This window comes from Hemitrygon akajei, unplaced genomic scaffold (assembly GCF_048418815.1).
Source record: "Hemitrygon akajei unplaced genomic scaffold, sHemAka1.3 Scf000040, whole genome shotgun sequence".
In the NCBI taxonomy this organism is placed as follows: Eukaryota; Metazoa; Chordata; class Chondrichthyes; order Myliobatiformes; family Dasyatidae; genus Hemitrygon; species Hemitrygon akajei.
In genome coordinates this window covers 5,171,750-5,196,530 of record NW_027331926.1, presented here as the reverse complement: position 1 = coordinate 5,196,530, position 24,781 = coordinate 5,171,750, and positions in this window count along the sequence as shown.

The following is a 24,781-nucleotide window of genomic DNA, read 5'->3' as shown; positions in this document are numbered from 1 at the left end:
CAAAGCCTCAGTGTCCTTCCAAAGGCGGGGCGATCAGAACTTGCACCGTTTCCCTTTTTATAAAGAGATAAAACTGGTCATTCCTACGGGAGCTTGCCTGTGACTGGAAGGGACATGAAGAAACCGAGTAACGACCCAGCAATATTCCCTCTTGCCTCTGGCAATAACCGTGGGATACATTCCATCTGGTTCCGTGGATCTAGCCAAAATTTTAGAGGCCCAGTAACTCCGCCTGCTTGACTTCAAAATGCTTTCGCGTATTTATACACTGAACACTGATCTGCTAGTCCCCCACATCCGTTTCGTTGGAAATTGTGAAACAAAGTACTCAGTTAGTACCTAACCCCGCCCCGCCCCCCCCCCCCCAGTCTGCGCATCCAAGGATATGACCTCACTTTATCGTTGTGTCGTCCCACCCTCTCTTCCACTTGATGAATGTATGAAATGCGTTGTGATTCAACTTATTCATGACTGCCAATGACTTTTCATTGAAACTCCCAGATTTTCCAGTTTCGTCCAGGTGGGTAACCAGCGAAACGTCTGCTGTTTTTTTTTTCTATAGAAACTGTCTGTCCTTGGAGCTCCTCCAGTATTTTGTGTGTTTTTGCCCTGAATTTCCACCATCTGCAATTTCCTCGCGTTTTTCCTTCCTGGCTTCTTATTACTGCCCATGTGTTTCGTTGGATCCGAACTTGCGAAGCTTTCCATAATTCACCTCATTTTCCTTGAGCAAATTCATCAAATCGCCTGACGCCGTCTTTTCCCATCCCCGTCCTTCCTTCTATCAGGGACTGACCATCCCTGTACCAAGGGACATTGTCCTCACTGACACCTATCTGATGGTGATAGATAGGATGTAGCAAGGATGTTTCTTCTGGTGCCAGAGACAAAGAACAGAGGACACAGCCTCAGAATACAGGGGGCGTCCATTTGAAATCGGTGATGAGGAGAGACTTATTCAAACAACAGCTGGTGAATCTGTGCAATTCTTTGCCACAGGCAGCTGTCGAGGCCATTATGTATATTGAAGGCAAACTTTGATAGGTTCCTGATTGGTCAGGGCATGGAGAGAAACGCAGAGAAAACAGAACCTGAGAGATTAAATGAAAATTGTGTCAGTCATGGTGAAATGGTGGAGCGGACTCAATGAGACAAACTGCCTAATTCTGCCCCGATATTGCACGGCCTTATAATTAGATGCACAGATGAACCGACAGCAGAGGACGCTGAGACAAAACAGCAGAATCAGATCATTCGCTGCCATCGCTTTCCATCAATGGTATTTTCAATTCTATCCTTCTGTCTTCTCAGCTTCCTTATGAAGCTCTGCATTAAATTTACCCAAATACATGACTTCCTCAGCCGTCAGGGTCAGTCATGTCCTTAGATTAGCCACTCTTTTGCTGTTTAAATTCCATCTCATCTCTGTTCTAAGTGCACCAGTCTGCTCTGACGTTGTGCCCTCTGTCCCCTGACTCCTCCACATCCACTCTATGTTGGTCTTCTAACATTCGATAGATTTCAATGAGGAATCTCCAACTCCCGTCATTCTTGTAATCTCCAGCGAGCACAGGCGCAGATCCTGAATCGTTAAATTATCAATTCCCGGAGTCATTATCGTGATCCTCCACTGGGCCAACTAAAATGCTATATGAACTGTTTTGGAGGGGGTGCGAGTTGAACGAAGTGACGTGGGTGGTTGTACAAAGTTCATTGTTCTGAACATTGACATAGCCTATGACAATCTTCTGATATGGCCATGAAAAAACCTCAGTTAGAATATCCGAGATTTACCTGGACAGTTCCTCACGGCGATTTCGCAGATAGACCAAGATGTGTAATTGATTCAGCTGCTAGCCAAACCAAAAGCGTTGTCGAATCGGCATATATATCGGGGAGATATTGAAAATCTCTCTGAATTGATCCACACAACATCCTCTCACTCGAAGCCAGCAGAACCGAAGATCCATTAGCCGATCTTCGTTAGGGGATCAGAGGTAGCAAGGGTCGGTAAACGTAAATTCCTGACCGTTATCGTATCACAGTGTCCGTTCTGGGTCAATCGCGGCAGTAATTACGAAGAAGGAAAGACAACACCTTTACTGTCTGACAACACCTTTTCATGTACTTTAAAACATTCAAAAATCTCTATCCATGCACTGTCAAGAGAACGATGATTGATTACGTCACGTCCTGTTATCGGTAAACCAGTACATCGGAACAGAAAAACCTCGGTCCCAGTCCATCACAGTAACGGCCTTCCCCACCACTGAGCACCTCTTCAAGGAGCGTAACCTGAAGAATGCAGCATCGATTATCAAGGACCTCCACCATCCAGGACATGCGCTCTTCTCGCTGCTGTCTTCGGGAAGGAGGGAAGTGAGCAGCATTTCCCACACAACAGCTGTGCACACAGTTGTTACCCTACAACCTGCGGGCTCATGACACAGTCTGAATAACCTCATTAGCTTCAATTCTGAAATGCTTCCACAAGCTATTGACTCGCTTTCGAGGACTCTACAACTCATGTTCTCGGTGTTACTTTTTGTCTGTCCACCAATCTACCTCTTGTATCTATCCATCCATTCATTTGTTCTTCATTCGTATATTTTTGTTTGCACAGTTTGTCATCTAATGCACATTTGTTATTTGCATAATATCATTGTCGCTCAGCACTACGATGTTTCAGTTGCATTTCTCTGTTGTGCTTTGGATGCCAGCAAGAAAAGTAACCTCAAGGAAGTATTTAGTAACATAACAGAGTTTGATAATAAAATAAATTTTACTTATACGAGACCACATGATCAGTGATTCGATTGACAGAGAGCTGGAGAGTTCGGAGTTCACCATTGACCATGTTGATAGATTGGGCGTTGATGTAACACGGGGAGAGAATGCAGCACAATGGGAAAGATCACGTGGTCGAGAGAAATCGTGACTGTGTGTTCTCTCGTGAGAAGAATAGATTGGAGTCTGGGGCAGGAGACGGGAGTCTACTAGGCTGTGCTCTTCATTCGTCTAGCCAATATGTGATTTGCAGAAGGGTTTCAGTAAGTTCTGAAGGTAAATGACTCAGGCAAAAGCAAAACAACTGTAGAAAAAAAAGAGACATCCGGATAATATATTCAGATAGTCAAAAAGAAGTTTTCTTAAAGATGAAAATTTCTTGAATAAAAAACCCTACTAAGCAAGAAAGGTGAGAAAAAAAATACTGGCAGCCTGCCGGGATATTGTCGAAGATTGCTTGCTATGCAATCAGTGTGGTAGATTTAGGGAGAGCTTTCCGTGGCGAGGGTCTTTTTATTACCAGGTCAGTTTTCTTGCTAGGATGTTCAATGTGTTGTTAATAGAATTATAACCATGGCAGAATCGATGTAAGACCGCACACACTATGGCGTTCAACCAGTAAGTGTAAGAGCAGCAGCTCGGAACTATCAGTCTATCCTGGTGGTGTTTGATAATGTGGCCCTCTGCAGACGTCCATAAACATTACTGCGTAGGATATTTTCTGATTGGACAGCGCTGATCAGTGGAATTCCCTAGCACTCGGTGTTGAGACCTCTTCTTATCGCGTTGTGCGTCGATGATTTGAATGAAGTGTTTGATTGTTTTGTGACAGAATTTGAAGACCCTGTGAAGATAGATGGAAGGGCAGGTAGTGCCGAGGAAGCAGGGTGCTTTCAGAAGGAATTGGACAGACTAGAATAATAGGCAACGAATTTGCAGAAGGAATATAATGTGGCGAAGTGCCCAGTCTTACACTTGGGCGGAAGAAATAAAGGCGTGGACTATTTTAACAACGGGGTGAACATTGAATTGATCAGCCGTGCTGAGGCCCATGGAGGATTTCCAACAGGAAAATATGTAGAAAAGCGAGGAACACAAATGAAATGCTCGCATCCATCTGCAGAGGACAGGAATATAAAAAACACTCTTTAGCAACCTATTAATCTGTAAACTCTTCCTGGTTCCGGCCTGACAGGTACGTGGCACGGGTAGCAATCCCGAGATCACAACCCTGCCGGCCCTGCCCTTTAACTTTGCTCTTAACACCTTGAAATGCTTGTTAGGAACATCGTCGCTCATGTCATTGACACTGACAGAGACCACGACATCCGGCTGTTCACCCTCCCACTTAAGAATGCTGTAGACTGGGTCCGAGATATCCCTGATGCTGTCGCCGACAGAACCTCCTGTCTGCACCACTAACGAACGAATATCCTATCACCACAGAGTGCCTTCCTCATCCCCCCACACACACCGCCCACTTCCCTTCTTAGTCACAGCGGCAAACTGAGTGTCAAGAGACCCGAGCACTGTGACTGAACTCTGTTAGGGCGCTGGAACAGGGATCCAATCGCAGATTCTGCACTGTGCACACAGTGATATTTATTGAGTCACAAATCCCGAAGTGCAAACAAAGCCGGCGTCAAAGTTCAGGCAGAGATCAAAACATGCATGCAAATCCAAAAATCAGAATCGGGAAACGGGCAGAGTCGATATTCAGACGGACAGAGTACAGATACAATTGCTGGAAAGGCTTAGAAAGATTCATTGATACAATCTGGCAACCACCAGGTGAGAACACAGCACTGAGATACACTGAGCAATAAACAGAGAGGCAGATGATAGGAGGAACACAATGAGACAGAAGTGGCAGCAAAACAGGTCAAAATGTTAAACAGGTGAGATATGGAGTACTCAGAAATACAGGGGCCGGAGTAGAGTGGGATCGGGGACAGAAGCACATGGGGTATGAAAACAAACAAGAGCACGTGGCAATACAAAGCCACAGACTGACGGCTTGGAGGTTCACACACATGAAAAAAAAAGTATTTCAAATAGAAGTACTGGCACCCGTTCAGACGTGTCTCCTTCCTGACTGAAATCCTGTCTCCTGTGTCCTGCACCTTGGGTTTTACTGCCTCTCTAAAAGTCCTGTCTATCAGTATTTCAGCCTCCCGAATGATCTGGAGCTCGTCCATTTCCAGCTCTCCCTCCTGACCGCGGATTTTCAGTAGCTGCAGCTGACGCATCTCTCTCAGCTGTAGTCGTCAGGGACACTGGAGGTCTGCATGCCTTCCAGCATCCCGCAAAAGAACATTCAACTATCCTGCCTGGAATCTCTGGTATCCTATCCGAGCAGATATAAAGAAGAGAAGGTCCCTCGTTCTACCTTTTTCATTGGTACGTTCGTGGGCCACGACGTCTGGCTTTTCACCCTTCCACTTATGAATATTTATTGCGTTCAGAGATATCCTGGACGTTTTTTTCCAGAGACCCTCCTGCTGCGCCCCTTAATAATGATTCCCCCATCACCAGATTGTGCTTTACACGTCCCCCCCTGCTCCCACACCACATTCCCTTCTTTGAGCTGTGATCTTTCAATGCTGCAAACGCGCATGCTCCGTTATCAGGGACACACAATTGTCTACAGCTACCGGCATATGGATTTCAATAAGTTTCTCAATTTTGTGTCCTCTTACAAATACAACACGCATCCGTGGACAGCCGACTGCTGGGACTATTAGATACACTTACAGCCTGCATTTGTATTGCTTCGCAGAAGGACTGCAAATAAAGGGTTAACTGCACCTGGCATTCCGTCGAACTTAATGAAGAGAGTGTCCATGGGGATTGTCGACGTCACCGCGGAAGTGTGGCTGCTGGTTGCCTGGTCTATTAATATGTCTCCCTCACAAATACAGATTCAGTTAGAGACGCCAGTCTACGCTGTTAGAGACGAGTGGGTTTCAGATAGAAAGAGGACAGAGGCTGAATCGGGAACGGGAATCTGGACTATCCGAGCAATGGATCATAATCTGCAAAATGCTTCGCGGAATTCTGCGGGAATCACGAAGAATATTTTCGGGGCGTTTCAATATCTTGTTGAAAATTATGAAAAGATGACTTTGGATTCTCGAATTAAGTATGCTCTTTGGACCTTCCAACTGATTTACTACCCTCTACTCGCCATTGTATCTGTTCCTGGTAAGCTCCTCGTCTCTTCCTCTTGATTATCGTTGAAAATATAAGTCAGCTTCTCTTTCATACCACCCGTCTAACGACACGCTAATTGCATAGCTGCTCTCTCAAAGCGGTATCACTTCCGGAAACTTCGGCTGAGTGTACTTTATCAGGTATCCTATGCAAGGCTTATTGAGAAGGTAAGGAGGAATAATCTGCGTGGAGGGCGGTGTCTCAGGGATCTATTGTGGGACCACTGCTCTTTGTGAATTTCATTATTGACCTTGATGAATAAGTGGAGGGATGGATTAGTAAATTTACTGATGTCACAAATGTTCGGGATGTTGTGGATAGTGTGTGCAGGGCTGTCAGAGGTTACAGAGAGACATAGATAGGATGCCAAAATGCGCTCAAAAGTGGCATATGGAGTTCAACCCAGACAAATGTGTCGTTGTTCAACTTGGTTGGTCAAATGTGATGGCAGAATATTGTCTTAATGGACAGACGCATGACTGTGTGAAGTTTGAGAGGTATCTTGTCGTCCGAGTGGTTGAGACATTGAAAGCTGCTGCTCAGGTTAACTCTGCGGTTAAGAATGTCATACGGTGTATTGGCCACCATCAATTGCGGGACTGAGTTTAAGAACCGAGCGGTAATGTTGTAGCTATCTAGGACTCTGTTCAGACCACACCTGGAGTACTGTGCTCTTTTCTACTTGCCTCACTACAGAAATGATTTGAAAAACATAGAAAGCGTGTAGAGGTGATTTACAAGGATGTTGCCTGGATTGGGAATGAGAATAGGTTGTCTAAACTCAACTTTTTTATATCTCCTCGGAGCGACGGATGATTAGAGGTGTATAGGATGACGAGAGACATTAATCGTGTGGATAGTCAGAGGCTTTTTCTCAGGGCTGAAACGGCTGGCACGAGAGGACACAATTTTAATATTTGGAATTAAGTATTGTACGCAGAGAGTGGTGAGTGCGTGGAATGGGCTGCCGGCAACAGTAGGGGAGGCGGATACGATAGGGTATTTGAAGAGTCTCCTGTGTTGATACATGGAACTTATAAAAACAGAGGGCTATGCGTAACCCTGGGTAATTTCTAAGGGAAGGAAATTTTCGATACAGCATTCGGGCCGAATTGCCAGTGTTGTGCTGCCGGTTTTCTATGTTTCGATGCATTGCGGAATTTCTCTTCCCAGCGTTGGTGCCCTCGGTGTCCCGATTAATTCTCTGTCAGGCAAATATTATCTCGGCCTACTCTCCTGTCAAGACTCCCACGATGGTGACCTCTCATGCACCTTCATTCCAAGAGAAGCAAATCTGAGCGCACACAAACTCTCCTCACAGGGAATGCTCTCCAATCCAGTCAGCATTCTGATACATTTCCTATGCACCCGCTGTGAAACCCACATGCCCTTCCTGTACTGAGGTGACCAGAACGTCTGCTCTTTCTGAATTTCATAGTGATGAGTCCATTTAGGTTAGAGTAGGATTAATCAGCTTTACAGAAGATTGTATGTGTGTGCAGCATCGATGAAGTAAATAAATAAACAAATAAATAAATAAATGAGCGCATAAATAAATAAATAAATAAATAAATAAATAAATAGGTGAATAAATAAATAAATGAATGAATGGATGGATAAATAAATAAATAAATAAATAAATGTTTGAATGTATGAATCAATGAATAAATAAATAAATGAATGAATGAATAAATAAATAAATAAATGCATAAATAAATGAATAAATAGCTATATAGATAAATAAATAGCTCCAGCCTCTCAGCTGTTGAAGAGCATATGGTCACATAGGCCATCAGCACTGCCATGATTTATGCCGTCACAAAGAATGCTAAGGAAACTGAGAGCCTGCTGAGGGATATGGATAGGTTAAGCGAATGAACTAGCGTCTGGCCGATGGAGTACAATGTTGGTAAATTCTAGGTCACCCACTTGGGAAGGACAAATGGAAGAACAGAATATTATTTAAGTGGTAAACGATTGCAGTATGCTGCTGTGGGCAGGGACTTTGGAGAGCTTATTGCTGAATCACAAAAGGTTGGTTTCCAGGTGCAGCAGCCTATCAGGAAGACAAATGGGATGTTGGTCTTCGTTGCCAGAGGAATTGAAATTAACAGCAAGCGGTCTGCAGAAGGTACTGGTGAGGCGGTGTCTGGGGTGCAGTTTAATTCTGGTCTCCTACTTGAGGAAGGATCGAACCGGATTTGTAGGCGGTTCACCAGTTGATTGCACAGATGAGGTGGTTCGACGATGAGGAGAAATTGACTCGCCTGGGCTCGTACTCGTTGGAATTCAGAAGTGTGAGAGAAAATCTTACAGAAAAAATTAAAATTATTAAAGGGTTAGATAGATAGATAGATAGATAGATAGATAGATAGATAGATAGATAGATAGATAGATAGATAGATAGATAGATAGATAGATAGATAGATACTTTATTCATCCCCATGGTGAAATTCAACTTTTTTTCCAATGTCCCATACACTTGTTGTAGCAAAACTAATTACATACAATACTTAACTCAGTAAAAAATATGATATGCATCTAAATCACTATCTCAAAAAGCATTAATAATAGCTTTTAAAAAGTTCTTAAGTCCTGGCGGTTGAATTGTAAAGCCTAATGGCATTGGGGAGTATTGACCTCTTCATCCTGTCTGAGGAGCATTGCATCGACAGTAACCTGTCGCTGAAACTGCTTCTCTGTCTCTGGATAGTGCTATGTAGAGGATGTTCAGAGTTTTCCATAATTGACCGTAGCCTACTCAGCGCCCTTCGCTCAGCTACCGATGTTAAACTCTCCAGTACCTTGCCCACGACAGAGCCCGCCTTCCTTACTAGCTTATTAAGACGTGAGGCGTCCCTCTTCTTAATGCTTCCTCCCCAACACGCCACCACAAAGAAGAGGGCGCTCTCCACAACTGACCTATAGAACATCTTCAGCATCTCACTACAGTCATTGAATGACGCCAACATTCTAAGGAAGTACAGTCGACTGTGTGCCTTCCTGCACAAGGCATCTGTGTTGGCAGTCCAGTCTAGCTTCTCGTCTAACTGTACTCCCAGATATTTGTAGGTCTTAACCTGCTCCACACATTCTCCATTAATGATCACTGGCTCCATATGAGGCCTAGATCTCCTAAGGTCCACCACCATCTCCTTGGTCTTGGTGATATTGAGACGCAGGTAGTTTGAGTTGCACCATATCACAAAGTCCTGTATCAGTTTCCTATACTCCTCCTCCTGTCCATTCCTGACACACCCCACTATGGCCGTGTCATCAGCGAACTTCTGCACATGGCAGGACTCCGAGTTATATTGGAAGTCTGATGTGTACAGGGTGAACAGGACCGGAGAGAGTACGGTTCCCTGCGGCGCTCCTGTGCTGCTGACCACCGTGTCAGACCTACAGTCTCCCAAACGCACATACTGAGGTCTATCTGTCAAGTAGTCCACTATCCAATCCACCATGTGAGAGTCTACTCCCATCTCCGTTAGTTTGTGCCTTAAGATCTTGGACTGGATGGTGTTAAAGGCACTAGAGAAGTCAAGGAATGTAATCCTCACAGCACAACTGACCCCATATAGGTGAGAGAGTGATTTGTGCAGCAAATACGTGATAGCATCCTCCACTCCCACCTTCTCCGTATCCGCAAACTGAAGAGGATCCTGGGCGTGCCTGGTTTGTGGCCTCAGATTCTGTATTATCAGCCGTATTATTAGGCAGAAAAAATTAAAATTATTAAAGGGTTAGATAAAACAGAAGTAGGAAAGTTGTTTCACTGGGAGGTAAGACAATAACTCAGGGAAATAGCCTGAAGATTCTGGTTTATAAATTTTGGACGGAGATGAGGAGGCACTTTTTTTCCCCCAGAAACAGGTGAATCCGTGGACTTCTCTGCACAATGACGCAATAGAGGTTTGCACATTAAATATATTTAAGACAAGTTGGCATTGTTGATGGCATAGTAGAAGAATTAAGGGCTCTGAGGAAAAGACTGGTATGCGGCGATGAGTCCGTCGACAGATCAGCCATGATCATCTTCACTGTCGGAGCATGCCAGACCGAACAGAAGGACTATTCCTGCTCCTATTGCTAATATTCTCTCATGTTTGTAGTGGAGAGGAGTTTGAATTTCCGTCACCGTGATACCTGGTACATTAATCAGTTCATTATTCTCTTAAAACTTTCTGGCGCGAATAATCTGAGCACATTCCAGCCATCAGTTGATATTACTGCTTCGCTGAATTCGACCACTTGATCACACAGCCTTCCACGTCATTCCATCAAAGCTGATTTATCATCCCACCCATCCACATTCTGGCGCCTTTTCCCTGTATCCACTGAGGCCCCGACGAAACAGGAGCCGAAAAATTCCCGCTACAAATCGTCCCAATGAAATGGCCACCGCAGCCGTCCGTGCCAATGAATTCCACACATTCACCAGCCTCATTCTTTCGGAATTGCTCCCCATCTCTGTTCCAAAGAGATAACGATGAAAAGAATTGCAATTTGAGAATGTTTCCATCCAAGGGTGTGTTCATGGTATTTTCTTCCCTCCGCACAGTTAACGTGGTGGCAATCGCCATCCTGTCGCGCGGAAAGTGCGGTCTCTCCAAAGGCGTCACGAGGTACCTGGTTGCCATGGTAACAGCGGATCAGCTGGTCGTTCTCCTCGATCTGGTATTGAGCAAGATTCCGATGAGTTACATGCCATCGGAGGTTTTCGTCTGGTCGTTTCGGTTTCCGGTCTGTCATATCCACGCCATCGTGTTCTACGCCGCCACGGACTGTTCTGTCTGGTTCACTGTCACTTTCACCTTTGATCGATTTGTCGCCATTTGTTCCCCGAAGTTGAAACGAAAGTTCTGCACCGGGAAAGCGGCGGCTCTGGTTCTGGGAACAGTGACTCTGCTGAGCTGCGTAAAGAACATTTTCTGGTACTTTTTGCTCGATGGGACATATTCGGTGCTAGTTTCGTCCTTGCTCTGTTTCAGTTCTTATCGTTTGTCCCGATCTCTGGAGACAACTTTTATTGTGATTCATTTCTTCCTCACACCAATATTCCCCTTTGTCCTCATTCTGCTGCTCAACGGTTTAACCATCAGACATGTCTTAGTGGCCAGCCGAGCCCGGAGGAGACTCCGTGGTTCGCGCGATGGCGAGACGCCCGCCGACCCGGAGATGAAGAACCGCAGGCAATCCCTCCTGTTACTGCTGGTGATGTCGGGGAATTTCATCCTGCTGTGGGCGGTGCTGACGGTGAATTCCATATGGGATAGCCTGTTTGTTTACATTCAAATGGTACCCCCAACTTCTCTGCCGGAGCTGGGCTACAGGCTGCAACTGCTGAGCTGCTGCACCAACGCGGCCCTTTACGCCGTGGTCCAGGCCAGATTCAGGGTGCAGCTGAAGGACTCGGTGAAATCTCTCTTAAGTCTCATGGCAAAGTTGACTCGCTGTTGTCAGTACCGCATGAATTTTCAGTGAGGCTTCTCCCATACCGATCAAATGACCCATTTCGTCTGAGGGGTTAATTGGCTACTGTAAATCGAAGGGTCGCTGGGACCGTGAAGCTTTGTACCAGCCAAGAGCCGACGATTGGGAACCGACTGGAAGTAAGACGTGTGAGCCGACCTGTGCCGGTAGGCTGATGCATAAGACCGAGCTGCATTGGATAGCACGGATACAAACTTGTCCTGGACGTAGAGGACAAAGGGTAGTGGTAGAGGGCAGCCATTCTACATGTGACAAGTGCTGGAGATGTTCTCGCGTTTAACTTGGATGAAAATGGGATGACTCATAAATATGCTTGCAGGAACACAAAACTTGATGGAGTTGTGGATGTTGAAGGACCTTGGTAAAAGTGAAGGATATTTGAAAGTGTGGCCATGAAGTAATAACTCATTTTGTAAAGCAATGCGACAGTTCAGTCTCTGTTATTTGGAAACAATAGAGGAATACCGGAATATCTCGTCGACAGGTAACTTAATGACTCGGACCCCTCTGCTGTTTGATGCTCTCTGCAACAATAAAAAAAAACATATTCGTATGCCGCCTGAAGGTGGCAGTCGGCAATGCAGAGATTTCAGTGTTGTCACACAGAAGTCGCATTTTAATCACAACGGAGAAATAACAGACAACAGGTAACGTTCGGCAGTGAGTTGTTCCGCGGATTCTGATATGCATAAATGACTCGGATGTATGCAAATGATCTGACTAATAATCTTGCATCGACACAAAAAAAAAACATTTACTTTGGGACATACACAAATTGACGGAGGATCTTCGGGTGGTAATTTCAAATGAACTCTCAAGAGCAAGACCTTTACACAGAGAGCAGTGGGTGCATGGGAAGCATTTCATACTGCGGTGGTTGAGGCAAAAGGAGGAGTGACCTTGACGGAAAGCTGAGACAGACATGTGCCTATGACGAAAATTGAAGGACATGGTCATCATACAGTCAGGGAGGATTAGTTAGCGATTATATTACCAGTTTAACTGCTTGAGCACAACAGTAGGACAACAGGACTGTTCTGGTGCTGTAAAGTTCCACTGAAGCGAATGAACAACTCACACATTGGAGACTCCTTTTGTGGATTGGGAAGGGCGAGGGGCCGGCTGAGGAGATGATGTGGCAGATTACCTACTGACCTGGGGAATATGAAAGTAAGTGATCTGCGCCTTAGGGGCGAGCGGGGTTATGTAACACGCTGTGCGGTAATGGGTGTGGGAGGGAAGGGAACGGAGGAGGGGGAACGTCAGGAGACTTGATAGTGGATGAATGCAAGTAAGGAGGTTCTCCCAGTGGAGAAGATGGGTAAGTGAACTGGTCAGAAGAGACGAGAGAGGAACCAGAAAAGCGGATAGAATAGGAAAAACTAGTGAACTGGGACAAATAAGCTGTTGCTGGAGATGTGGAAGTTCATACCCTCAGGTAGGAAACTACGCGGACAGAATATCAGCTGTTCCACTAGAAGTATCATTCCAGCAGCACCGACCGTGGTTGGGCAATTAGCCTAACTATTAGCATCGGAGTTTCTACATTACTTCCGGTCCTCAGTAAGGACACTCTGTACCTCCGGCTCGTTCAAAGTGCTCGTTTTCCCCATGTGTCTCTCCACAGTCTAATGAGCCATCCGGTACGTAAACTGTTTTTTTGTGTATTGTTCCCTTTTTGATCGGGGTGAAATCGCATTCTCTGATTTTGTTGGGGCGGCGCACTAGCTGGAAATATTATAAATAGTTCACGAATAAACTCTCAGAATGTGAATGGGAAGATTGAGTAGATTTGCAGAACAGAGGGTAGTTCTAACTATTGCGCAGGACGATGCCGAAGGACTCGCAGAAACATTCCCCGAAATTTATCCGGATCTCACCGAAGAGGTGAAGTCCGCACTGCACTAGCAACACCGGGTACATGAGGCGAAAGCGGCAGACTGGCAGGTGAAGTGTCACCTCAGCAGAAAGGCCGGTTTGGGACCGGGAACATCGGTGCTGGAGACTCAGTGCGGGCCGACGCAGCACTGGTCCCACTTGCAGCGTTAGGCGCCAGGACGGAGATCAATGGGGAGTCATTTAAAGCTACTGGAGCGGCATTCGAACCCATAATGTGGTCATGGTTATAAAACCAGGGTATGGGTTCCTGTACCGGCTGTGAGAAAAATAAGTTCTTTTTAACATAAATGGAATGCAGTCTAGTCCATCACCCTTAAAAGCCTCCTCATTATTGACTACATCTATAAGGAACACAGTAGCAGCAAAGCAATAGAACCATAGAACTATAGAACATTACAGCACAGAAACAAGCCTGTTGGCCCTTCGTGGCTGTGCCGACCCATTTTTCTGCCGAGTACCACTGAACTGCACCCGGCGCATATCCCTTCATACACATCTGATATATGCACCTGTCCGTTTTCATAAATTTTAAAAGAAAGCCCGCATTTACCACTTCAACCTGCAGATCATTGCACACTCCCACCACCCTCTGTGTGAAGAACCCCCCCCCCCAAACCCCTAATGTTCTTTAAACCTTCCCCCCTGCACCCTTATCCCATGCCGTCTGGTTTTTATCTCCCCTTGCCTCAATGGAAAAAGCCTGTTTGCATTCACTCTATCTGTACCCTTCATAACTTTATATATACCTCTATCAAATCTCCGCTCATTCATCTGCGCTCCAGGGAATAAAGTCTTAACCTATTCAACCTTTCTCTGTAATTCAGTTGCTCATGTCCCGACTACATCCTTATAAACCTTCTCTGCACTCTGCCAACCTTATTAATATCCTTCCTGTAATTTGGTGGCCAAAACTTCACACAATACTCCAAATTAGGCCTCACCAATGTCTTATACAACCTCACCATACATTCCAATTGTTATACTCAGTACTTGGATTTATAAAGGCCAATGTACCAGAAACTCCCTTTACGACCCTATCTACCTTTGACGCCACCTTTAGGGATTTTGTATCTGAATTCCCAGATCCTTCTGTTCTACTGCACTCCTCAGTGCCCTGCCATTAACATTATATGTTCTACCTGGGGTTGTCCTTCCAAACTGCAATACCGCACACTTGTCTGTATAAAATTCCATCTGCCATTTGTCAGCCCATTTTCCAGCTGATCCAAATCTCCCTGTAAGCTTTGAAAACCTTCCCCACTGACCACCACACCTCCAATCTTTGTATCATCGGCAAATTTGCTGATACTATTTACCAGATTACCATCCAGATCATTGATGTAGATGGCAAATAACAATGACCCCAGCACTGACCGCTGTGGCACACCATTAGTCACAGGCCTCCACGCAGAGAGGCAATCGTCCACGACCACTATCTGACATCTCCCTTTAAGTGAACGTCTAATCCAATTGAGTACCTCACCATGTATACATAGCGACTGAATCTTCCGAACTAACCTCCCATGCGGGACCTTGTCAAAGGCCTTACTGAAGTCCATGCAGACAACATCCACTACCTTCCCTTCATCCACTTTCCTGGCAACGTCCTCGAAAAATCTGATAGATTCGTTAAACTTTACCTACCAGGCACAAAGCCGTGATGACTCCCCCTTTAAGTCCCTGTCTATCTAAATACTTGTAGAGCCTATCTCTTAGTACTCCTTCCAATAATTTACCTACTACGGACGTCAAACTTACCAGCCAATAATTTCCCGGATTACTTTTAGAGTCTTAAAAAAATGTAACAACATGAGCTATTCTCCAATCCACTGGCCACACACCGGTAGATGCCGACATTTTAAATATATCTAATGCCCCTGCAATGTCAACATTAATCTCTTTCATGGTCCGAGGGAATACCCTGTCAGCTCCTAGAGATTTATGTACTCTGATTTGCCTCAAGATAGCAAACACCTCCTCCTTTTCAATGTGTATATGTTCCATGTCCTCACTACTTGTATGCCTTGCTTCCATTGAATCCATGCCAGTTTCCTTAGTAATTACAGGCACAAAATAAAATTTAAAATCTCTCCCATTTGTTTTCGTTCCATGCATACCCGACCACTCTGATCTTCAAGCTGAACAATTTGATCCCTCACTATCCTTTTGCTCTTAAGACACCTGCAGACACTACTTGGAATATGCTTCACCTTGACTGCAAATCAACCTCATGTCTTCTTTTAGCCCTCCTGATTTCTTTCTTAAGTATTTTGTTGCACTTTTTATACTCCTCAAGTGCCTTATTTTCTCCCTGTTACCTATGCATGTCATAAATCTCTGTCTTCTTCGTTATCAGATTTTCAATATCCCCAGAGAACCAAGGATCCTTATTCTTATTTACTTTGCCTGAAATCCTGGCAGGAACATACAAACTCTGCAATCTCTAAATTTCTCCTTTGGAATCCTCCCAACTACCAACGACATCCTTGCCAGAGAACAACCTGTCCTCATCCACACTTTTTTGTTCCTTTCTCATTTCTTTAAATTGGGACTTTTCCAGTTGAGAACTTCAACCCGAGGACCAGATCCATCTTTATCCACGATCATTTTGAAACTAATGGTATTCTGATCACTGGAACCAATGTGTTCCCCTGCACCAACATCGGTCACCTGTCCTATCTCGTTTCAAATAGGAGATCTAATACTGCATCCTCTGTAGTCAGTACCTCTGTATATTGATTTAGAAGAAAACCCGTCTGGAGCTTTAAAATTAAGGGAGTCCCAATCAATACGTGGAAATTCAAAATCCCCTACAATCACTACTTTACGTTTCCTGTAGTTGTCTGCTACCTCTCTGCAGATTTGCTCCTCCAATTCTCACGAAATATTGGGAGGTCTACAATACAATCCCATTAATGTGGTGATACATTTCCCGTTTCTGGTATACACCCATATGGCCCCGGTAGACAAGCCATCTAATCTGTCCTGTCTGAGCACTGCTGTAACATTTTCCCTGACTAGCAATGCCAGACCAACCCCGCCCCCCCCCCCCCAAACAACCGTTCATCCTTCTGTCGCTATCACGGCTGAAACATTGGAACCCTGGAAAATTAAGCTGGCAGTTCTGCCCCTCCTGTAGCCAAGTTTCACTAATGGCTACAATGTCGTAATTCCACGAGTCAATCCATTACCCTCAGCTCGTCACCCGTCCCCACAATACTTCTCGTATTTAAATAGACACACCTCAGAAAGTTATTACACCACACACAACCCTTCAATTTGTGACTTTGCATTAAAACTTTAACCTCAATTATTTTCACCCCCGCTCCACTATCTACTCTGACACACTGATTCCCATCCCCCTGCAAATCTAGCTTGCCCTCACTGGCACGTGGCACAGGTAGCAATCCTGAGATTACCACCCTCGAAGTCCTGCTGTTTAAATTCCTACCAAGCTCTCTTTGCTCACTCTTTCTTCCCACATCATTGGTACCGAAGTGTACCATGACATCTAGCTGCACATCCTCCCATTTCAGAATGCTGTGACGGGATCACAGATATCCCTGACCCTGGCACCCGGGAGGTAACAAACCATCCGGGAGTCTCTGTCGCGACAACAGAGACTCCGGTCTCTATCTCTGACTACCGTGTCCCTTTTCACTACCGCTCTCCTCTTTTTCCCCACTCCCTTCTGCACTGCAGAACCAGACTCTGTGCCAGAGGTCCGACCTGCGCAGCTTGTTCCCGATAAGTCATCACCCCCAACAGTATCCAAATCGGTATACTTGCCTTTGAGCGGAGTGGCCACAAGGGAACCCTGCTCTGTCTGCCTTTTCCCTTTCCCTCGCTTGACGGTAATCCAATTACCTGTGCGCTGCTCATTTATCTTTGCTACCTCCCTGCAGCTACTATCTAAAAACTACTCATTCTGCCGAATGATCCGGAGGTCATCTAGTTCCCGCTCCAGTTCCGTAAAGCGGTTTGTTAGGCGTTGCAGCTGTATACACATCTTGCAGGTATCTTTGCCAGGGGCACAGGAGGTCTCCCTGACTTACCACATCCTGCAAGAGGAGCATTCCATCAACCTGCCTGGCATTCTTTATACTCTAAACAAACAAATCAAAACTTACCGGAACCTACCCTTACCTCTGCCTGTTCACGCCGAAGCCTCTTGAGCCGTGGCCGTCACACTCTGACTCAGTCCACTCCGACTATTGTCAATAATCACTTCTTCGTTTTTGCGAATTTGTGAGTGGGACTGTAGCTGTGGATCTATTTAGTCAGATTTTCACTCTCCCTCCGGTTCTCCGATTCGAAACTACTTGTGATTTGGCTCACAGCAGATTCAATTACTCATTCGGCTCTATTTGTGACGTCGCTGTGAGGACCCGGACAGGTAAATCTCGGATATTGTATTTGATACTTTTAAACATTCCATGGCCAGCAGATTGTCGTAGGCTGTGGCAATGCTCAGAGCAATGCAATTTGTACAACTACCCTCCCCACTCCCTTCAGCACCAACCCTTTCCAAAAATAGTTCAAATGGAATTGTAGTGGGCCCAGAGGAGGCACACGATAAGACGTGGGGAATTAAAGTGTTAACGAATGAAGATACGGGCCAGTACTCGCTGGAGCTTAGAAGGAAGAGGGGAGTTGAGGGTTCTCATTGAAATCTATCGAATATTAAAACGTACAAGATAGAGTGGATGTGGAGGAGTCTGGGAACAGAGGGCATAACTGCAGAATACACTGGTTCATCCAGAACAGAGATGAGATGAAATTTGAGCAGCTGGTGAGTGGCGAAACTAAAGAATTGACTGTCTCGGACGGCTATGGAGGTCACGTCTTTGGGGATCTTCAATATGGAGTTTTATAAGGAAATTGTGATGTTGGGGGGATAGAATTGAAAGGAGTCTTGATGTAACGACCAGGCAGGCGCGATGGTCGCGAATAGTCTAATTCTGCTGTTTTGTCTCAGCTTCCTCTGCTCTCTGTTCCTCTATGTGTCCACACGATATAGTAGCAGAATTAATCAGTTTCACCCATCGAGTCTGCTCCGCCATTTCATCATGACTGGTCTAATTTTCCACTTATCTCTCAGGTTCTGCTTACTCCCCGGATCTGTTCATGCCCTGAAAATCAGGAACCTATCAATATCTGCCTTGATTATATGTAGTGTCGTCGACAGCTGCCTGTGGCGATGTGATGAATTTACCAAATGAAAAAGGGGAAGTGCGTAAAGCTTCGCACGTTCGGATCGAACGAGACACGAGGAATGAAGAAAAGCCAGGAAAGAGCTAAAGGAGGAGAAACACGAGGAAATTGCTGATGGTGGAAAAACACAGGAAATGCTGGAGGAACTCAGAAGGACAGGCTATATCTATGGAAATGAATAAACAGCAGAAGTTTCCGCTGGAGATACATCTACAGGAAATTACGAAATCCGGGAGGATCAATGAAAAGTAATTAGCAATCAGGACTTCTTCCCAGGTTCATGTCTGTCTCAGTATGACTTCAAGGTCATTGGTCCTAATGCCTCTACCACCACCCCAGGAAGTGACCCCCATGCACCCACTACTCTCTCTGTAGAGGTCTTGATTGTAGAGTTAATTTGAAATTAATGCCCGAAGATCCTCCGTCACTTTGTGTATGTCTGAAAGTAAATGTTTTTATTTGTGTCGTCTGCAAGATTATTAGTCTAATAATTTGCATGCATCCGAGTCACTGAAGTATATCACAAACCGGAAAAAAGTCACTGTCTAACATTAACTAAAGATCCGCGTCGGCGTTTCGGGGAGGTTCCGTACCAATCAGTATCTCAGGAGAAATACTCCAGTGCAAGATGTTATTCCTGACGGAGCAGTGGGAAAAAGCTCTGATGTATCCAGACCAATTGAAGGTATTTATGCTGGAGCCTTACTTCTGAGAGCATCTCACATTTCGTCACAAACTCAATATATACATCGATATGCTTTGCTTTCCCTCAGCAATCACCATCCCACCTACCCACTGTACTCAACCCAATTAGACAGATTGGACCATTGCTGCACAAAGTGTCTAAGAATTTCTTTTATTTACCATAAGGCAGTGCGATGACAGTTGCTGCTTGAACTGGACGAACGGCGATTGGGCGACACACACAAAATGCTGGTGCAGCACAGCAGGCCAGGCAGCATCTATAAGGAGAAGCACTGTCACTGTCACTGGGCGAGTGGCGTTGATAGTGCAAGTTACGTAATTATTCTCAAGGTGACAGACGGATTCCAAAGAACCGCGGATAAAGAGGATCCGGTCCACGGTAACCAGTCTTCCCGAACAGTTCAAAGGCTGGGGCTCTTGGAACCAAAATCTCTCTGCAGAATAAACAGATGGAGCTACAGCGGCCGTACCTGAGCAGGCACTCGGGCCGCACGGAATACCGGCAGGGCACAAGGTTCGTATTGCGACAGTGATGTTAAAGCTTCACATGCAGATAATGTTAGGATACGTACACAACGCTGCAAGTACTCAGCAGGTCAGGCAGCATCCGTGAGAAATGAGTAGACAACGTTCCGGGCCGAAACCCATCATCAGGAATGGCGGGGGTGGAAGAGAACACCGAAGCCTAGTAATAGAGATAGGGGAGGGTGTAGGGCCTAGAGACGCCAGGTGGAAAACCAGTCAGAGGAAAGATGAAGGGGGAGGGGTGGGGATGAGCATGAAAGAACTGTAGAGATAAAGAAGCAGAAATTTGAAGGAGAGATAGGCAGAGAGGGACCTGGGATCGGGGAAGGGTGAGGGGGATGGCGTTAAAGGAAATTGGAGAATTCAATGTTTATGCCACCAGGCTGAACCAACAACTCGTAGAGAAAGTCAACTGGAAGGAGAACAGTGAAGGCAGATTCGGAATACGTCCCCGATTGTGTATCTTGGGGAGGGAGGAAGATAATCGAGGTTGTCCACAGGTTCAATGTAACTGCACATGACACTGACGAAATGGGATATTTTGCGGCGGTATGGGAGAAGCGTCACCGAGGATTAATGCGCTCCTGACAACGCCGAGTGAACTTTGTCATCAGACTGAAGGGAGATTTCACCGTCTCCTTCAGCTGCACCCTGAACCTGGCCTGGACCACGGCGTAAAGCGCCGTGTTGGTGCAGCAGCTCAGCATTTGCAGTATGTAGCCCAGATCCCGCAGGAAAGACGGTGGTGTCGGGGAAATGTAAAAATACAGGCATTCCCATACGGAATACACCGTCAGCAGCGCCCACAGCAGAATGAAATTCCCCGTCATCACCAGCAGTAACAGAAGGGATTGCCTGCGGTTCTTCATCTCCGGGTCGGCGGGCTTCTCGCCATCGCGCGAACCACGGAGTCTCCTCCGGGCTCGGCTGCCCACGAAGACGTGTCTGATTGTTAAACTGTTTAACAGGAGAATCAAGACGAAGGGTGATATTGGGGTGAGGAGGAAATGAATCAGTTGAAATGTTGTCTCCAGAGATAGGGAAAAACGAAAGGAAAGCTTACAGAGCACGGACGAAGTCATCGCCAAATATGACCCATCGAGCAAAAAGTACCAAAAAATGTTCTTTACGCAGCTCAGCACAGTCACTGTCCCCAGAACCAGAGTCGCCGTTTTCCCGCTGCAGTATTTTCGTTTCATCTTCTGAAAACAAATGGCGACAAATCGATCAAAGGTGAAACTGACCGTGAACCAGACAGAACAGTCCGTGACAGCGTAAAATACGACGGCGTGGATATTACACACAGGAACACTTAATGACCAGAGATAAACCAGAAACGGCATGTAAGTGCTCGGAATCTTGCTCAATACCAGATCCAAGAGAATGACCAGCTGATCCGCTGCTACCATGGCAACCAGGTACCTTGTGACGCCTTTGGAGAGACCGCACTTTCCCCGCGACAGGATGGCGATTGTCACCATGTTAACTGTGCGGAGGGAAGTAAAGAACATTAACACACCTTTGGATGGAAACATTCTCAAATTGCAATTATTTTCATCGTTTGCTCTTTGGAACAGAGATGGGGAGCAACTTCGAAAGAATGAGTTTGGTGATTGTGTGGAATTCATCGGCACGGACGGCTATGCTGGCAAGTTCATTGAAACGATTTGTAGCGGGGATTGATCGGCTTTTGATGCGTCGGGGCCTCAATGGATACGGGGAGAAGGCTCCAGAATGTGGTTGGGAGGGATGATCAATCAGCTTTGATGGAATGGCGGAAAAGACTGGGTGATCAAATGGCCGAATTCAGCTCCTGAGCCTTTTCCGCTAAGCAGTGATATCATCCAATAGCTGCTATGTGCTCAGATCATTCGCGCCGGAAGGAGTTGCAAACGGAAAGTGTTCAGAGAATAATGAACTGATTAATGTAACAAGTATCACGGTGACGGAAATTCAACTCCTCTCCACTACAAACATCAGAGAATAATAACAATAGGAGCAGGAATAGTCCATCTGTTCGGTCTGGCATGCTCCGACAGGGAACATGATCATCGCTGATCTGTCCACGGACTCATCGCCGTATACCTGCCTTTTCCTCAGTGCCGTTAGTTCTTCTACTATGCCATCAACAATGTCAACTTGTCTTAATGATATTTAAGGAGCTAACCTCCAATGCGTCATTGTGCAGAGTAGTCCGCGGATTCACCTGTTTCTGAGAAAAACAGTTCCTCCTGATCTCTGTCCCAAATTTATAACCCAGATTCTTCACGCTATTTCCTTGAACTATTGTCTTCCCTACCAGTGAAACGACTTTCCTACTATTTTATCTATCCCTTTAATAATTTTAAATGTTTCTGTAAGATGTTTTCCTAAACTTCTGAATTCCAACGAGTACGAGCACAGGCGAGTCAATTACTCCTCATCGACGAACCACCTCATCTGTGTAAACAACTGGTGAACCGCCTACAAATCCGGTTGATCCTTCCTCAAGTAGGAGACCAGAATTACACTGTACTCCGGACTCCGCATGACCAGTACCTTCTGCAGAACGCGTGCTCTTAATTTCATTTTCTCTGGCAACGCAGGCCAAAGTCCCAACGTGTCTCACCTACCATTGGAATCATCTTTCCTGTCACTATCGTATTTATCGCTTTCAGAATTTCGTGCTTCTATCTGATCTCCTCTAATACTTCTGGATTCCGAAGAGTACAGTTCCGGGCGGCTCAATTTCCCGTCATAGTCGAACCACGATGTGAAATCAGCCGGTGAACCATCTACAAAGCCAGTTTATCCGTACTTAAGTTAGGAGACCAGAAATGCACGGTACTGCTGACGCATCCTCACCAGTACCTTGTGCAGTTGCAGCAGAACATCCCTGCTCGAAAATTCAATCCCTCTGGCAACAGAGGCGAACATCCCATTTGCTGCCCCTGCAACCCAACCTTTTTGTGATTGAAGCAAAGTCCCTCCGCAAGCAGCATCCTGTAATTGTTTATCACTTGTTCTTCCACTTGTCCTTCCCAAGTGGATGTCCTCGCAATTTCCAACTTTTTACTCCATCCACCAGACGCTAGTGCATTCGCGTAACCTATTTATATCCCTCTGCAGGCTCTCGGTTTGCTCGGCAGCCTTTGTGCGGCGATACATCATGACAGTGATGATGCCAACGTGACCTCATGCTCTATAACAGATGAGGCTATTTGTTTATTTATTTAATTCAGCGATGCGGCCCACTCCAACAAACTTCCACAAAGTCTATCAATCCTGCCGTGACCTAACTGGACTCATCACTATGGGGGCCATAAAGATCAGAAGTTCTGGTCACCTCAGTAGGGGAGGGACGTGTCAGCTTAACAGGAAGCGCAGAAGGAATTCAGCAGAGAGCTGACTGGATTGGAGAGCATTCCCTATGATCAGAGTTTGTGTGTGCTCAGACTTGCTTCTCTTGGAGTGAAAGTGTATGAAAAGTCACTTGGTGGAAGTGTTTGAGAGGAGAAGATGCATAGATAACGTTTGCCTGACCGAAGATTAACAGGGATCCCGACAACCCGAACGCTGGGAAGGTAAATTCCGCAACGCATAGAAACATTAAAAAAAAACCTGAACCACAATAGAGGTCATTCTTTCCACAATGCTGAACCAAACATGTCCTTCCCTTAGAAATAAACGAGGGTTACCCATTCCACTCCATTTTTCTGAGCTCCATGTAGCTATACAGGAGTCTCTTAAAAGATCCTATCGGGTCAACCTCCACAACTGTCGCCGGCAGCCCATTTCACGTTCTCAAACCTCTCTGCGTAAAAACGTACTACTGATACCTCTTCCGGACCTCCTCCAAGCACCTTCAAATCGTGCTCTCTCGTGCTAGCCATTTCCGCTCTGGGATAACAGCCTCTGACTATCCAGATGATCAATTCCTCTCATCATCTTGCACATCGCTGTCATGTCATATTTCACACCCTGTCGCTCTAAGGTGTATAGGCCCTGTTCACTCAACCTATTCTCATACGGCATGCTCGCCAATCCAGGCAATATCTTTCTAAATATCCTTTGCACCCTTTCTATGGTCTCCACCTGCTTCCTGTAGTAAGGCAACAGTACTCCTAATGCGTTCTGACCAGGGTCCTATGGAGCTGCAACATTACCTCTCGGCTCTGATACTCAGTCACACCATTGATGAAGGCCAATGCACCGTATGCCTTCTTAACTATAGGGACAACCTCCGTAGCAGCTTCGAGAGTCCTATGCATTCGAACAGCAAAGTCCCAAAATCACAGAACTTCATGCAGAACATGACCCGTCTGCAACCACACTTGCACTTCTGTGGGCAAGCCAGTTGTAGATCCACAAAGCAGTGTCCTCCTTCATCCCATGTCTCTTTATTTTCTCAATACGCCTTGCATGGAGCACCTTATCAAATGCATTCAGCCGATATTTGCTGAAGCGATACCCATTTGAGTGACCTGCCTAGCGATTAGCGTGTCGTTTTAGGACAAGTATGAAAGAGAAGCTGGCTTATATTTTTTCAACGTTAGTCAAGAGGAAGTGACTATACACTTACCAGGAACAGCTACAATTGCGAGTACGGGGTAGTAAACCAGTTGGAAATTGCTTAGCGCTTGCTCGATTCGAAATTCCAATTGCCAGGAAAAGTACTTCGCAATTCCCGCGGCGTTCAGGGCTGCATTTCGCAGATTATGATCCATTGCTGGGATACTCCAGCTACCTGTTCCCGATCCAGCCTCCGTCCTCTCTCTCTCCAGATCCCGCTGGTCTCTGATAGCAGAGAGTAGCGGCACTGACTGAAACTATCGTGTAGTGGATACATATTAATAGAACAGGTAACGAGCAGCCACAGCTCCGCGGTGACGTCGACAATCCCCACGGACATTCACTTAATTAAGTTCTCCGAAATGACAGGTGCAGTTAACCCTTTATTTGC